Source organism: Eubalaena glacialis, chromosome 6 (genome assembly GCF_028564815.1).
Source record: "Eubalaena glacialis isolate mEubGla1 chromosome 6, mEubGla1.1.hap2.+ XY, whole genome shotgun sequence".
Lineage (NCBI taxonomy): Eukaryota > Metazoa > Chordata > Mammalia > Artiodactyla > Balaenidae > Eubalaena > Eubalaena glacialis.
Genome location: NC_083721.1, coordinates 122,149,314 through 122,165,710, shown reverse-complemented (window position 1 = coordinate 122,165,710; position 16,397 = coordinate 122,149,314).

The following is a 16,397-nucleotide window of genomic DNA, read 5'->3' as shown; positions in this document are numbered from 1 at the left end:
ACTATTATAAAATTCATCAAGCAATGTATACAAAGATTAGACTTGAGAAGAAGTTGGGGTTATTCTAAGAAATTTGAGGTTGCGTTTAATATTTTTAAATTACTTAGTATAATTCTCCACCATAACAAAATAAGGGAGAAAATCAGGTAATCTTTTCAATAGATGCAGAAATAGCATTTGGTAAAATATAACACTTTTTTATGATAAAAATATTTGTAAGCTAAGAATAAGCTTAAATTATGTTAAAGATATCTACCCAGAATATAGCAAATAACATGCTAACTGGTTGTAAATATTAAAGTTTCCCTCAGAGACTGGGAATAAGGCAAGGACACCCACACTTACCATGTTTATCTGTCATTATCCTAGATGTCCTAGATGTCATAGCTATTACAATGAAGCAAGAAGAAAGATGTAAGGCCTAGAGTACAAGAAATAAAACTCTGTTATTATTCACACACAGCATGGTGTGTAGGATAGAAAAATTCTAAAAAATATAAACATAAACTACTAGATTTAGACAGTGAATTTAGCAAGGGAATGAAGTGATTAAAAACCAAACTAGAACGTAGAATTTTAAAAAGCAATACATTTACAATAGCATCCATACCAACAAACACGGGAATAAATCTAAGAGTAAAGAAATGGAGGACCATGTAGTCTGAATGAATTGGAAAACTCAGTCGTCAGTTTTCCCCAAATTGTTTTATAGACCTCATGGGTAGATGCAAGGTAGTTATGAAGTTGGGTGTTCATTTTATTCATATATTTTGTAACTCTTTAATATATATGTTATATATTATATATATATATCAAATAGTAATAAAACTATCAAAAAAAACTAGGGATATAATATAAATGTGTCAAATGAGTAATAACAAAGTATTTTTAAAATTAAAAAGATTAATTTTATGAAATGAGTTCACACATATCAGTAAATAAGAGATGAATAGAAAAATATTTTTAAAAATCTTAAACAGGCATCGTACTGGAAAAATATTCAAATGGCTTAAACACATACAAAAAAAAGTGGCCAAGCTCACATTTAATTGAAAAATATGCAAAATAAAGGATTCATGCAAAAAACAATTTTCTTCTAAGAAATTAGTCAACATTTTATAATATCTAGTAGATGTGGATATAGAATCTCCCATAAAGTAGTGGTAAAGGGAATTCCCTGGCAGTCCAGTGGTTAGGACTCTGTGCTTTCACTGACAGTCCCTGGTTGGGGAACTAAGATCCTGCAAGCTGTGTGGCACAGCCAAAAAAGAAAAAGGAAACAGAAAACAAAAACAGAAAACAAATAATAGTGGTAAAATTGCTGAGAATAATAGGACAATATATTTCATAATGTAAAGATATGTACGCTTTGACCTAGGAATTTATTAGCCAGAATATTATTCTAAAACCTAGAAATGATGTTATACAATTTGTGATGCATCTGTTCTTTGATTAAAATTTTTGGTAGAGGAGGGCTAGAGATACATTTACATTTATATCTACATCCTTTACATTTATATCTACAAAGCCAATGTCAGTATTGTGCTAAATGGCGACATTGTAGATTTTTCACTAAAATTAGGAACAAATCACTTAGCTTAATACCCTCTAGTTCCATCCATGTTGCCACAAATGGCAAGATTTCATTCTTTTTTATTGCTGAATAGTAGTCCATTGTATATATATACCACATCTTCTTTATCCATTCATCTGTTGATGGACACTTAGGTTGCTTCCATATCTTGGCTATTGTAAATAGTGGTGCAGGTCGGGGAACATATATCTTTTCAAATTACATGGATGGACCTGGAGGGTATTATGTTAAGTGAAATAAGTCAGACAGGGATAAACAAATACTGTATGAGTTCACTTATAAGTGGAATCTAAAAGACAAAACAAGTGAACAAAACAAAACAGAAACAGACTCATAGATACAGAGATCTGGTAGTTGCCAGAGGGGAAGGAGGTGGAGGGACAGACAAAATAGGTGAAGGGGATTAAAAGGTATAAATTTCCAGCTGTAAAATAAATAAGTCATGGGGATGTAATGTACACATAGGAAATGTAGTCAATAATACTGTAATAACATTTTTGATGATGGATGATAACTGGTTATATTATGGTGATCATTTCATTATGCATAAAAATATTGAATTGCTATGTTGTACACCTGAAACTAATATAATATTGTATGTTAATTATAACTCAATTAGAAAATTAGGATCAAGTCAAAAATTCACCACTTTAACCAAATTAGGTATATATGTATGTGTGAATACAGAATGGTCTTTAGGATATGTTAGTATGTCTTATTGTTGATATAAATTGATATAGATTTTGTGGCTGGGAGTTAAGAGATATCTTCCCTTGAAGATTCACATTTTAATGGTGAACTAAGAGATAAGTCATTTACTAATAGAAGATGTTTCACTTTTAGATATATGATGAAATTAAGAAAGATATACAATGACTTCTGTGAGGAATGAGGGAGGGAACTGAGTAGTGAAACACACAAGAGTGTTTGAGTAGTATTTAAGTTTATGTTCATTTGATGAAAATTTACTGAAGACCTACTGCACCCGGCACAAGATATATCAATGAATGAACAGGACAGAACCCCTCTCCTCATGGAGCTTCCATGGTATGAAATGTGACTGTGATGTGAATTCTCACTTGATTTCAGAGCTAAGGTATTTCTTTTGTCATGTTGCTGTTAAGCCATGAGGTACTCTCACAAAGAAATGTTGGTTTTAAGGGAAGTGTCATCTGCAGAAGGATTATGGTCTGTCCTCCCAAGAAGATACTACTTTTGTAAATAGACTAAGTTTTGTGCATTGATGATCTGGCTCTATTCTTTTAGACTCAGAATCCCAAGTTTCACAACCCATCAAAAGCAGGCTGTCAGTGGCAGATTCATAGTAACTAGTCTCTCAACACAATGTCTAAACTCAGATCGCCAATTTAATCTAGAAGAGAGAGCACCTTTCCCAGTGATCTGAATACTCATGCCAGCATGATCAGTGCAGTTTCTCTTTGTAGTCAGATTTCTTGGAAAGTCAGATCAGTCAGAGGGTTGCTTAGTGAATATTAAAACCAGGAAAAGAGGAATTATATTGATGAATTGCTTAATGGCAGTCTAAATTGCATGATACATGTAAAACACATGGGGTCATTCATGTCAAATATGTCTTGGAGGTTATTGGTGGAAAGTCTTCCCATTTATATACATTTAAGGGAAAACCTTTATTAGTGAGTCTGAAAATAAAAATTTAGTGCCCACTGGTCTCTCTCTCTCTCTGTCTGCTGTTGTGCTTAGATTTTGTGTTACTTATCTGTAACTGCATAACAAATCAGCCTAAAACACAGCAGCTTGAAACAATGAACATTTATTATCTCACACAATTTCTGAGGGTCAAGAATCTGGGATTAGCTTTGCTGTATGGTTCTGATTTAGTTTCATGAGTCAAGCTATGTGCCACAGATGCAGTCACCACATCTACCTCCCCACAGAGCTGCTTGGAACATGACTTACCCAAATCCAAGGAAGAAAGAGACAGGTAGCAACCAAGACAGAAGCCTCACTCTTTTATAAACCAATCTTGGAGAAAACATACCATCACTTCAGCTACTTTCTTAAAAAAAGTATTTTATTGAAGTATAGTTGATTTACAATGTTGTGTTAATTTCTCCTGTACAGCAAAGTGGTTCAGTTATATATATACACACACACACATTCTTTTTCATATTCTTTTCCACTATGGTTTATCACAGGATATTGAATATAGTTCCCTTTGCTATACAATTGGGCCTTATTGTTTATCCATTCTAAATATACTAGTTTGCATCTGCTAACCCCAAACTCCCAATCCATCCCTCCCCTACCCCCCATCCCTTGTCAACCACAAGTTTGTTCTCTACGTCTGTGAGTCTGTTTCTGTTTTGCAGATAAGTTCATTTGTGTCGTATTTTAGATCCCACATATAAGTGATATCATATGGTCTTTCTCTGTCTAATTTACTTCACTTAGTTATGATAATCTCTAGGTCCATCCATGTTGCTGCAAATGGCGTTATTTCATTCTTTTCTATGGCTGAGTAGTATTCCATTGTATATATGTACCACACCTTTATCCATTCATCTATGGACATTTTTGCCATTTTTTATGGGTCATTCCGACTAATACTGTTACCATATGGGATCTGAATACCAGGAGGCAGGAATTATTAGAGACCATCTTGGAGGTTACCTACCTCAGTTGGGCATAACTTCTGTTTTTCTTCTTTGCTTTCATATTAACCAAACTGGCTTTCACACATTCTTCCTCGTGTTTTAGTAAAACTGTCAATTAGATTATTATATAGTCATGTATACTTGACCTGAGACTCATCCTACTTTTTTGAGAAGATTTATTATGCATTATTTTTGAAGCTTAATTCTTGGATGAACATGTTATTTCTTTTCAAGTTCTTGGGGGACCAATAATTTTTGTTAGCCAATTATGAAAATGTAGCCATAAATATGCATTAATGAGTAGGTCTTAAGGGACTCTAATCAATGTGTCACATTTTAATTTGGCCATTTTCTTCACATTTGGTTCTATTCATTTATCTTGTTGTGTTTATTTAACACTAGTGATTAATGCTAAGCCTTTTTTCCCCCATTTTTGTTTTTTGGCAGAATAGGGAAAGAAGTAAGTCTAAACTAACCTCTGAATCTTTACGTAGTATTTAGAAATATATGATTTCAAACTGACATCAGAATGAAAGTTACATAACATGAGAATGAAAATATCACATGTATAGATTTCATATATTTTAGTATACCTTTAAAATATTCATGCCTGTATTATGTAGCCACTGAGTGAAGAACTATAACTTGGATAATATGTATTCTGTTCACTTTACATTAAAGGGCACTAGTCACAAATACTAAAAGCAAAGGGATGCTTTAATAAATGACTCTTTAGTGATCTATTGGTATACTTTATTATTTTTTTTAACATCTTTATTGGAGTATAATTGCTTTACAATGGTGTGTTAATTTCTGCTTTATAACAAAGTGACTCAGCTATACATATACATATATCCCCATATCTCCTCCCTTTTGGGTCTCCCTCCCACCCCTCTACGTGGTCACAAAGCACCGAGCTGATCTCCCTGTGCTATGCGTCTGCTTCCCACTAGCTATCTATTTTACATTTGGTAGTGTATATAAGTCCATGCCACTCTCTCACTTCGTAAGTGAGAGAGTAAGCTGGGACAAAGTGAGAGAGTAGTATATTTTAGTTTTAATGGAGGCCTGTGGAGCATGAAAGAGAAAACAAAACATCCCCTGAGAAAGTAAATACACTAAATATTGATGTGAACTAAGAAAATAATGATTTACGAAATATAACTTCTCAATTAAAATGTAATGCATTATTCATGTGACCACAATATGACAAAATATTTCCCATTTATTTTCTAAAAATATATTTCTTACCATATTGAATATACTAGAAGAAATTATGTGTGAACACTTTAATATATATGTATACGTATACATGTATCCATTGCTTATATTATGGTTGAAGTATATGTAATTTCTAAAATCATGAGAAATTACACAGAAATGAAAAAATAGAAGAAAAATAACCCTTAAACTTAAGAAAAATTTAAGTAACAATTTGCACGTGACATTTAATAAGAAATATCAAGCTTTTTTTACCCCATCTCTTCAGAATGATAGAACCAGAAAGTGAAACTCATAGAAATGCAGTAAGAAATGCCAATAAAACCCTCTTTAGTCAAACCAGGAATTTGTCACATAGTACTCCTGAATTTGTTCTTAATTTTTCTGAAAGAATGGAATCATTGTTCTTAAAGATGACTTCAATGACACAGCAATTGCTGCATCAAAACATTGACAAATACTTTTCAGAGAAAATATTTTTTCTTTATAGTTTTCAAAATAATATGACTTGTTAATGACAAAAGCATGAATACACAGAGTATATATTTATTGCATAATTATATATTCTTTGCATATTTGTTTAATGATACTGATTGTCTTTTTTAGGGCCAGGATATTTAGGGCAGTATTTGCCTCCTTGAGTAGAAGCCAGTTTTCTATTCTGAGTCTATTGAGATATAATTGACATATAACATTGTATAAGTTTACTGTGTACACTGTGATGATTTGATACACTTATACTTTGCAAAATGTTTACCACAGTAGTGTTAGTTAACATCTCCATCACATCACATAATTACCATTTCTTTTTTATGGTGAGAACATTTAAAACCTACTCTCCTAGCAACTTTCAAGTATATAATGCAGTATTGTTAACTATAGTCACCATACTGTACACTAGATCCTCAGAACTTATTCATCTTATAACTGGAAGTTTGGACCCTTGACCAACATCTCTCATTTCCCCCATCTCTCAGCCCCTGGCAACCACCGTTCTACTCTGTTTCCATGAATACAGCTTTTTAAGATTCCACATATAAGTGATATCATACAGTGTTTGTCTTTATTTGTTTGATTTATTGCACCTAGCATAATGCCATGTAGGGCTATCCATGTTGTCACAAATGGCAGGATTCCCTTCTTTCTCATGGCTAAATAATATTCACACACACACACACACACACACACACACACACACACACACACACACACACCATATCTTCTTTATCCATTCATCTGTAGACAGACACTTAGGTTGTTTCTATATTGGCAGCTGTGAATAATGCTGCAAGAATATGGGGGTACAGATTTCTCTTCAATATCCTGATTTTGTTTACTTTGGATGCCTACCCAGAAGTGGATTGCTAGATTATATGGTAGTTCTGTTTTTAATTTTTAAGAACCTCCATACTATTTTCCAGGGTGGCTATACCAATTTACATTGCTACCAGCAGTGCGTAAGGATTCCCTTTTCTTCACATCCTTGCTTGTTATCGCTCTTCTTTTTTTTTTTTTAATTAATTTATTTTATTTGTTTATTTTTGGCTGCATTGGGTCTTCATTGCTGCGCGCGGGCTTTCTCTAGTTGCGGCGAGCAGGGGCTACTCTTCATTGCGGTGCTCAGGCTTCTCATTGCAGTGGCTTCTCTTGTTGCGGAGCACAGGCTCTAGGCGCGCGGGCTTCAGTAGTTGTGGCATACAGGCTCAGTAGTTGTGGCTCACGAGCTCTAGAGCGCAGGTCAGTAGTTGTGGCGCATGGGCTTAGTTGCTCCGTGGCATGTGGAATCTTCCCAGACCAGGGCTCAAACCCATGTCCTCTGCATTGGCAAGCATATTCTTAACCACTGTGCCACCAGGGAAGCCCTATCTCTCTTCTTTTGATAAAATCTGTTCTAATAGTTGTGAAGTGACATGTTGTTTTGATTTGCATTTCCCTGATGATTAGTGATGTTGAGTATCTTTTCATGTACCTGTTGGCCATTTGTATATCGTCTTTGGAAAAGTATCTATTCAGTTCCTCTGCCCATTTTTTAATTGGATTTTTTTTTTTTTTTTTACTATTGAGTAAATAGTATTGTACAAGTTCTTTATATATTTTGGTTATTAACCCTTTATTGGATATATGATTTGCAAATATTTTTCCTATTCGTTAGTTTGCCTTTTTATTTTGTTGATTGTTTCTTTCCCTGTGAAGAAGCTTTTTAGTTTGATGTAGTCCATTTATTTATTTTTGCTTTTGTTACTTGTGCTTTTAGTGTCATATCCAAAAAGAGTCATTGTCAGGATGTCAAGGAGCTTCTCCCTATGTTTTCTTCTAGGTGTTTTAGGTCTTATGTTTAAGTCTTTAATCCATTTTGAGTTAATTTTTGTGAGTGGGGTAAGATAGAGGTTCAATTTCATTCTTCTGCATGTAATTATCCAGTTTTCTCAACATTGTTTATTGAAGAGAGACTCCTTTCCCTACTGAGTATTCTTGACTCCATTGTCAGGTAGATAGTGGTTGAGGGTTTATTTCTGGGCTCTTGATTCTGTTCCATTGGCCTATGTGTCTACTTTTATGTCAGTGTCATGCTGTTTTGATTGCTCTAGCTTTGTAATACAGTTTGAAAGCAGAAGCATGGTACCTCCAGCTTTGTTCTTCATTCTCAGGATTACTTTGGCTATCTAGGGTCCTCAGTGGCTCCATAAAAATTTTAGGATTTAGTTGGGTCTTTTTTTACCCATCCAGCCACTCAGTGTCTTTTGATTGGATAATTTAATCAATTTACATTTAGAGTAATTACTAATTAGTAGGGACTTACTAATGCCATCTTATTCATTATTCTGGCTGTTTTACAGTCCCCTTGTTTTATTTTTCTCTCTTGCTGTCTTCCTTTGAAAATTAAGAATTTTTCATAGTGACATGCTTTGATTTCCTCTCTCTATCTTTTGTGTATCTAGTGTAGGCTTTTGCTTTGTGGTTACCAGGTAGCTTACATAAAACATATATATATATATACACACACATATATATGTGTATATATATGGCAATCTATTTTACACTGATAATAATTTAACTTCAATCACATACAAAAACTCTACCCTTTTACTACCACTTTTATGTTTTTGCTGTCATAATTTCTCTCTTTTATAATGTGTGTTCATTAACAAATTATTGTACCTATAGTTAATTTTAATACTTTTGTCCTTTAACCCTTATACTAGAGTAAGTGGTTAATATACAACCATATTATAGTATTAGAGTATTCTGAATTTGACTGTATACTTACCTTTGTCAGTGTGTTGTATACTTTCATATGTTTTCATGTTATTAATCAGTGTCCTTTCATTTGAACCTGAAGAACTCCTTTCAGGATTTCTCATAAGGCAGGTCTAGTGGTGATGAACTCTATCAGCTTTGTTTGTATGGGGCATTCTTTTTCTCTCTTTTGTTTCTGAAAGACAACTTTGCCAGATAGAGTAGTCTTGGTTGGTAGGTTTTTTTTTTTCTTTCAGTACTTTGAGTATATCATATTTACTCTCCCCTGGCCTATGAGGTTTCTGCTGAGAAATCTGCTAATAACCTTATGGGAGTTCCATTATGAGTTACAACCTTTTTGTCCATTGCTACTTTTAAGATTTTTTTCTGTCTTTGCTTTTTGGCAGTTTTATTGTAATGTGTCTTGAAGAAGACATTTTAAAGTTAAGTTTGTTTGACTTATGAGCTTCATGAACTTGGATGTCCAAATATTTTCTGACATTTGGGAAGTTTTCAGTCATTTTAAAAAAAGTAAGCTTTCTGTCCCCTTTTCCCTCTCTTCTGCTTCTGGGACTCAAATAATTAGCAGTTTATTTCTTTTGCTGGTATCCCATAGATCATGTAGACTTTCTTCACTCTTTTTTTTTTTTCTTTTTTGTTCTCCTCTGACTGAATAATTTCAAAGGTCCTGCCTTCTAATTCACAGATTCTTTCTTTTGCTTGATCCATTCTTCTATCAGTTCTTTATATTCAATTTTTTTTTCTTTCATTCATTGTATTCTTCAGCTCTAGAACTTCTGTTTGGTTCTTTCTTATTCTTATTTCTATCTCTTTATTAAACTTCCTATTTTGTTTGTATGTAGTTTTCCTGGTTTCATTGAATTGTCTTCCTGTGTTTCCTTGTAGCTCATTGGGCTTCCTTAAATAGTTATTTTGAATTCTTTACAGGGTGAATCGCAGATATCCATGTTTTTGGGGTTGGTTACTGGAAGACTATTGAGATCCTTGGTGGTATCATGTTTCCCTGATTTTTCATGTTCCTTGAAGTCTTGAGTTGCTATCTTTCCATTTGTAGTAGCGGTATCCTCCTCTAGTCTCTACTGACTGACTCTGGAGAGAAATGCCTCTGTCAGCCCTCCTAGTAATCTGAGACATTCTCAGACCTTCTGTGGATGCACCTGCTCCACATTTCTTGTTCCCTCTTGGGGCAGAATTTTTAAACTTGTATTCCTTTCTGTCAGTCCTGCAATGCACTCAGCCAGGTGCTGATAGTCTCTCTTTTGATTTCCCAAGGGTAGAGCTAAAGCTCAAGTTTGAGGTCTCTCCCTGTCTTGTAGATTTGGACCAGCTTTTTTCAAGTGCTCGCTAGCCATTTTCCAAAGCTCAGTGTCACCACCATACGGAATGCACTCAGGGAGCTAGCCACAGGGTTGGGGGTATGTGAGTTAGGTACATGGAGTGCCGGTGGTACCCATGGCCAACTGGGGGGATCTGGAGGGGAAGCATTCTTGGCACTTGTGGGTGGACTTCTTGATGAAGTTTGTGACACAGTTAGTAGGATCCGATTCCCTTTAATGCCTTCCAAGAGTCTTATCTGCTGCTCTCTCAGTTTCTTCCCACTTTGCAGTCATATAGCTCATGACTCAGTACTCTGGATGGGGTGAGAGAGAAATGGGCCTCTTTGGCAGCTTCCTGCATAGCTGGTGAAGCTGAGTACTCACTCATATGCTCTCACTTCCCCTGTGGGAGAAATCATGGGCCAAGAAGGTCTTTCCTTGCCCTGAGCTATTCTGCCTTGGGGGAGAGGTGATGTAGGTATAAAGTCTAACTGTTTCTCTTACTCTCTCCAGTGCATCCAAACTCATAGTTTTTGCTCCAACAGTGTGCTGAAACTTTTCTGCTAAAAACCTGCACTTCCACAAAGGCTCTCTCATTTGTGTGTGATTGTCTAAGACAGTGATCTCCGTGGGCTCCCAGACTGTGGCTGAGAGGGGATGTAGCCAGGACCAAGGTCTGTGTGCCCATTACCTGATGCAGAGGTAGGCAAGACTCCCCCTGGATCCTTTGGCATATGGTGCTGGATCCCATAGCTCCCACCAAGGCACTTTTGTCTGTGGATGGATGCCAAATTGTTGTTGTTGAGGGGAGATATAAGTAAAGGATGCCTTATTTGGCCATGTTGCTGATATCACTCCTGAAGTTAGTTTTTAGTTACCTAAATATTTACTAAATATTTAGTCTATCTCCACCAGGTTTTCATTCTGTGATGAGGTAGAGATCAGGTAGGCTTAAGTGTCATAGGGATTGCAGTTTACAAAACCATAACAAAATCAGAGAACATTTATTCTTGACTCCATTACAAAATAGAAATGTGGACACCAAAAGGGCTATTTGTAAATGTCCCCCCTGTCAGCATTGTTTGATATGTGGAGAATTGGTTCCATATGTATTAAAATATTAGGACCAGTCCAAGTCAAACGGTGTAGTATCTCAGTATCCGTCCTCTTTCTGCTCATTATAGGAAGGAGCAAACCATAAAATGGGTATAGTAAAGCCCTGCCCACCCAAACCAGCCAATTGGTATCACAAACAATGATTAAATTTATATATGTATGCACATTGTTTTGGGCTTGCTGTGCAAGGGCATTCTGGGGTATATGACAATGGCAGAATGCTAGCATCTTCAGCTTTACTAAGTATCACCAAATTGCTCTCAAAATCGTTGCACCGATTTACACCCTCACCAGCAATGTAGGAGCTGTCATTTTCTTACATCTTTTCAAATGTTTGATATTATCCAGCCTTTTTATTTCTGCCAATCTAAAGATGTGAAATAATATCTCATTGTTGTAATTTGCATTTCCTGATTACAGGTGTGGTTGAACCTCTTTTGTTTTCTCTTGGCTATTTTGGGCAAGGCTCATATCCCTTGATCCTTTATCCTGTTAGGATATTTGTCTTTTTTTTTTTTTTTTTTTTTTAAACATCTTTATTGAAGTATAATTGCTTTACAATGGTGTGTTAGTTTCTGCTTTATAACAAAGTGAATCAGTTATACATATACATATGTTCCCATATCTCTTCCCTATTGCATCTCCCTCCCTCCCACCCTCCCTATCCCACCCCTCTAGGTGGTCACAAAGCACCGAGCTGATCTCCCTGTGCTATGCGGCTGCTTCCCACTAGCTATCTATTTTACATTTGGTAATGTATATATGTCCATGCCACTCTCTCACCCTGTCACATCTCACCCCTCCCCCTCCCCATATCCTCAAGTCCATTCTCTAGTAGGTCTGTGTCTTTATTCCCGTCTTGCCACTAGGTTCTTCATGACCTTTTTTTTTTTCCCCTTAGATTCCATATATATGTGTTAGCATACAGTATTTCTTTTTCTCTTTCTGACTTACTTCACTCTGTATGACAGACTCTAACTCCATCCACCTCATTACAAATACCTCCATTTCATTTCCTTTTATGGCTGAGTAATATTCCATTGTATATATGTGCCACATCTTCTTTATCCATTCATCCGATGATGGACACCTAGGTTGCTTCCATGTCCTGGCTATTGTAAATAGAGCTGCAATGAATATTTTGGTACATGACTCTTTCTGAATTATGGTTTTCTCAGGGTATATGCCCAGTAGTGGGATTGCTGGGTCGTATGGTAGTTCTATTTTTAGTTTTTTAAGGAACCTCCATACTGTTCTCCATAGTGGCTGTATCAATTTACATTCCCACCAACAGTGCAAGAGTGTTCCCTTTTCTCCACACCCTCTCCAGCATTTATTGTTTCTAGATTTTTTGATGATGGCCATTCTGACCAGTGTGAGATGATATCTCATTGTAGTTTTGATTTGCATTTCTCTAATGATTAATGATGTTGAGCATTCTTTCATGTGTCTGTTGGCAATCTGTATATCTTCTTTGGAGAAATGTCTATTTAGGTCTTCTGCCCATTTTTGGATTGGGTTTTTTGTTTTTTTGTTATTGAGCTGCATGAGCTGCTTGTAAATCTTGGAGATTAATCCTTTGTCAGTTGCTTCATTTGCAAATATTTTCTCCCATTCTGAGGGTTGTCTTTTGGTCTTGTTTATGGTATCCTTTGCTGTGCAAAAGCTTTTAAGTTTCATTAGGTCCCATTTGTTTATTTGTGTTTTTATTTCCATTTCTCTAGGAGGTGGGTCAAAAAGGATCTTGCTGTGATTTATGTCATAGAGTATTCTGCCTATGTTTTCCTCTAAGAGTTTGATAGTGTGGATATTTGTCTTTTTATTAATGATTTAGAATAATTCTTTATGAATGAAACTTCTGCAAAAATTATATTAACTGTATTATAAGACCAAATGAAGATTGGGAGAATTTTTATGGAGAAGACATTCTCCTTTTTTTCACTGTTGCAGGCACTGTTGGTTGATAACCTGATATCCACTACCCTCTTGTAGAGATAGTGATGGATCATGTACTAGTTGTCTTCTCATTATTCATTCTTTTTTCTTTCTGACCAGCAAAACCTGGTTTAAATGGAGGTGGAAATGCATTCCTCTAAAAAGCTACACTTTTTTGGCTCTCTTTGAAGTATGGGCAGTCGTGTAACACAGTGCTCCCCAGTGGGATATAAGTAGGAGTTGCTGGGTAGAATCCTGGAAAATCTTTTTAAGAGGGGTCAGACTTTACTGGAATGTATTTTTGATCCTCACCACACTTATCCTTCCTGCCTAAAACATGACCTCAGTGATGGAGGATGATGGGGAATGCACTGTGTTATGACCATGAGGGTGAAAGGTAAACCTGAGAATGAGGAGAAGAAAAATAAAAGTACCTGAAGTATTGAAGGTATTGTGGAGGGGCTGCATTTGTCCTAGACTGTCAACTTCAAAATTTCTTTTGCTAGAGGAAAAACGTAGTTTCTGATATATTAAAAACTGTTCCATAATGTTGCTGTTACATGTAGCCTAAGAGAATTGCTAACTGATGCAGGGGCAATTAGAACCTTGATTTTTGAGGGGGACAGAAAGAAACTCCTGTATCATTATACATTACTTTCTAAGGAACTTTTGTCATGTTTTACATAATATATTCAAGTAAGATATCTTCAGAAAAGAATACATTACTTAAGTATCTTAATTTTGATTAAATGATGGGAGTGGGGTTCATGTTGGCTATTCTTTGGTATATCTGGAGTGGAGATAAAAGGGGTAAACCCTAGGAGAAGTCTACCCAGATGGGCTGATGTTGGATTAGGTCACAAGTGACATCCCCAAGTTGGCAGAGGTGGGGATGATGTGAAAAGCAAAACAAGCAGAAACTCCTGCTTTCCTGAAACTTAGGTTCTACTTTTGGGAGGCAGACTATAAATAGACAGACCATCGATTAAATATGTAATATAGGAAGGGAATGGTAAGTTAAATGAAGAAAAATTAGGATGCGTAAGGGTTGACCACCAGTCCAAAGTGCTTGGGGGTTGGCAGAGAGGGGGCTCCCAGAAAGATAGACATGCCAGCAAGGTTTTCCTGATAAGGGGACGGTCAAGCACCTGCACAGAGCGAGGAAATGAACCACAAGGCAGCATGTGGAGGCAGTGTTCCAGGCAGAGGCACTAACAAGTGCAAAGGGCCCTGGGAACAGTGAGGAACAGATGAGGCACAAGGGAGAGTGAGGGGAGCTGAGGGGTAAGAACAAGCTTGGGAACCGCACCATGTCGGTCCTGATAAAGACTTTTCATTCTTCTGAGGACTCAATAAGATAAAAATGAGGGAATTCCCTGATGATTCAGTGGTTAGGACTCCACACCTCCACTGCAGTGGGACATGGGTTCGATCCCTGGTTAGGGAGCTAAGATCCCACATGCTGCGATGCAGCCAAAAAAATAAAAAAAGAAAAGCAAAACAAAAAGAAAACAAAAAAAATGATATATACAGTGCCTGGCAGATACCTTGCCTCTTACATGGAAAAGTAAGTATACAATACAGTTTTTAGGCCTGGCATACTAGTCAATCTTCTTTGAGCTACACTGAGGCCAGAGAGCATTTGCGATGCAACAGTGTGTAAATTTAAAAAGGTGTCCCCTTTTTGTATGTGAATTTTTTTTTTAAATGTATCCCGCATCCCATCTCCACTGGGCAGACGTCACCCTGTGAGTCTGTGGCTTGGTGAGCAGAGCGTGGCCTTATTACAGCCCCACTTCCGTCCTCTGCTTGGGTTTCTCAGGGTCGTTCACAAGCAGCATAATCACACATGGTGGCCCTGGCAAGGACTCCACTTTAATCATTTTACTTCTAGCCCTTAGCATAATTTGCAGTTCTAAAATAATGAACATAGATTGAATTTATAGCAGTCTCAAGTTTTTATGCCAGTCTAGTCGCTTGAAGATCTCATCAACTCTGTATCATCATTCTTGCCCTTACTCTTTCTGAGAGTATTTTTAAGAATGATGCGGGGGCATCAGCAAAGCAGTCATATAACTGTTTTTTTCCATTCAATTGTTTTTTTCTCTCAAGAACGTGAATGAGATTTTACACATCTTCCTGGCTTCTTTGTCAGTGAAATAATAGATGGAAGGAAACCAGGTGACAAAGCTTTCTTCCTTTCCTGCCCTCTCTTCCCTTTCGTTCCAGGATATCTTTCTTTTTCTTGCATCAGGTAGTTATTATCAGACACTGGTAATAGTTCCAGTAGACCCTTCTTGAAACATCATTGAAATTTTAGTGCCACTTTTGAATTATACGAGCATTTTAAACTCAAGGAAGATGGAGAGATTGTAAATTCTCATGATGTGAGGTTCTTCCTTTCACCATGATTAATACCTGTGGCAGGAAGGATGGAATAAAGAATATTGTGCATGCCAGAATTTTACAATCACTCAGTGAACCCTGGGGGGTGGAAGTTGCAAGGAAGCTCAGATTCCTGGTCTCTTTATATATACATCAATTTTTTTTGAAAAGAAAAAGTTCAATAGGTCCAGGGAAGAGATTACTGGGCCTGCTCAGTCCTGCTATTGTGTGCCTGCTGAGATGGGATAGAGGGTCACACGGCTATCCTTGCCATGCTCCAAGCAGGCAGCCTGCTGTGGCTAAAGTATGTGTTCTTATTAAATATATATCATAATGTACCTCTGTTGATATTGTTAAACTCCTACCGTAAAAATGTTGCACATAAACAACACAGCTAAGTTAATGTTTCCATAGAAACCTTAGCATTAAAACTTGCTGAATGTGATATCAACCTAAGGGGTAGTTGTTTTTTGCCCCAGACACACACACACACACACACTGTGTGTACATGTGCAATTTTTAGTGTTTGTAAAATCATAATAAACTACATTGAGAACATAGAGTTTAATGCTGTCAATTGCGTGGGCCAAACCTTGGTTTACCATTAAGAACAGTACAACTGAAGTTCTCACAGCCTTCTGCCAGTTTGTAGGAATGTCTTGATTCCTACCCAGTGGCTCAATTTTCTTTGAAGGGAAAACAACAAGAACAATCTAACTGGTTATGTGCTGCATGTGTAAGAGGCTCTGATGGATGGTACATTGTAAATTCTGCTGGCTTAAATCTGACTTTAGTAAGATTGTCAATTTGCAGTGGTTTATATTGAATGGTTGTTCCTAATACAGGCAAATGAAAACTGTGGCGTTAAGCATCTAAAGTATTTTTAATGAAACCATTGTGTAACCCAGAGCATGGCATTGACTTACTACAGCAAAT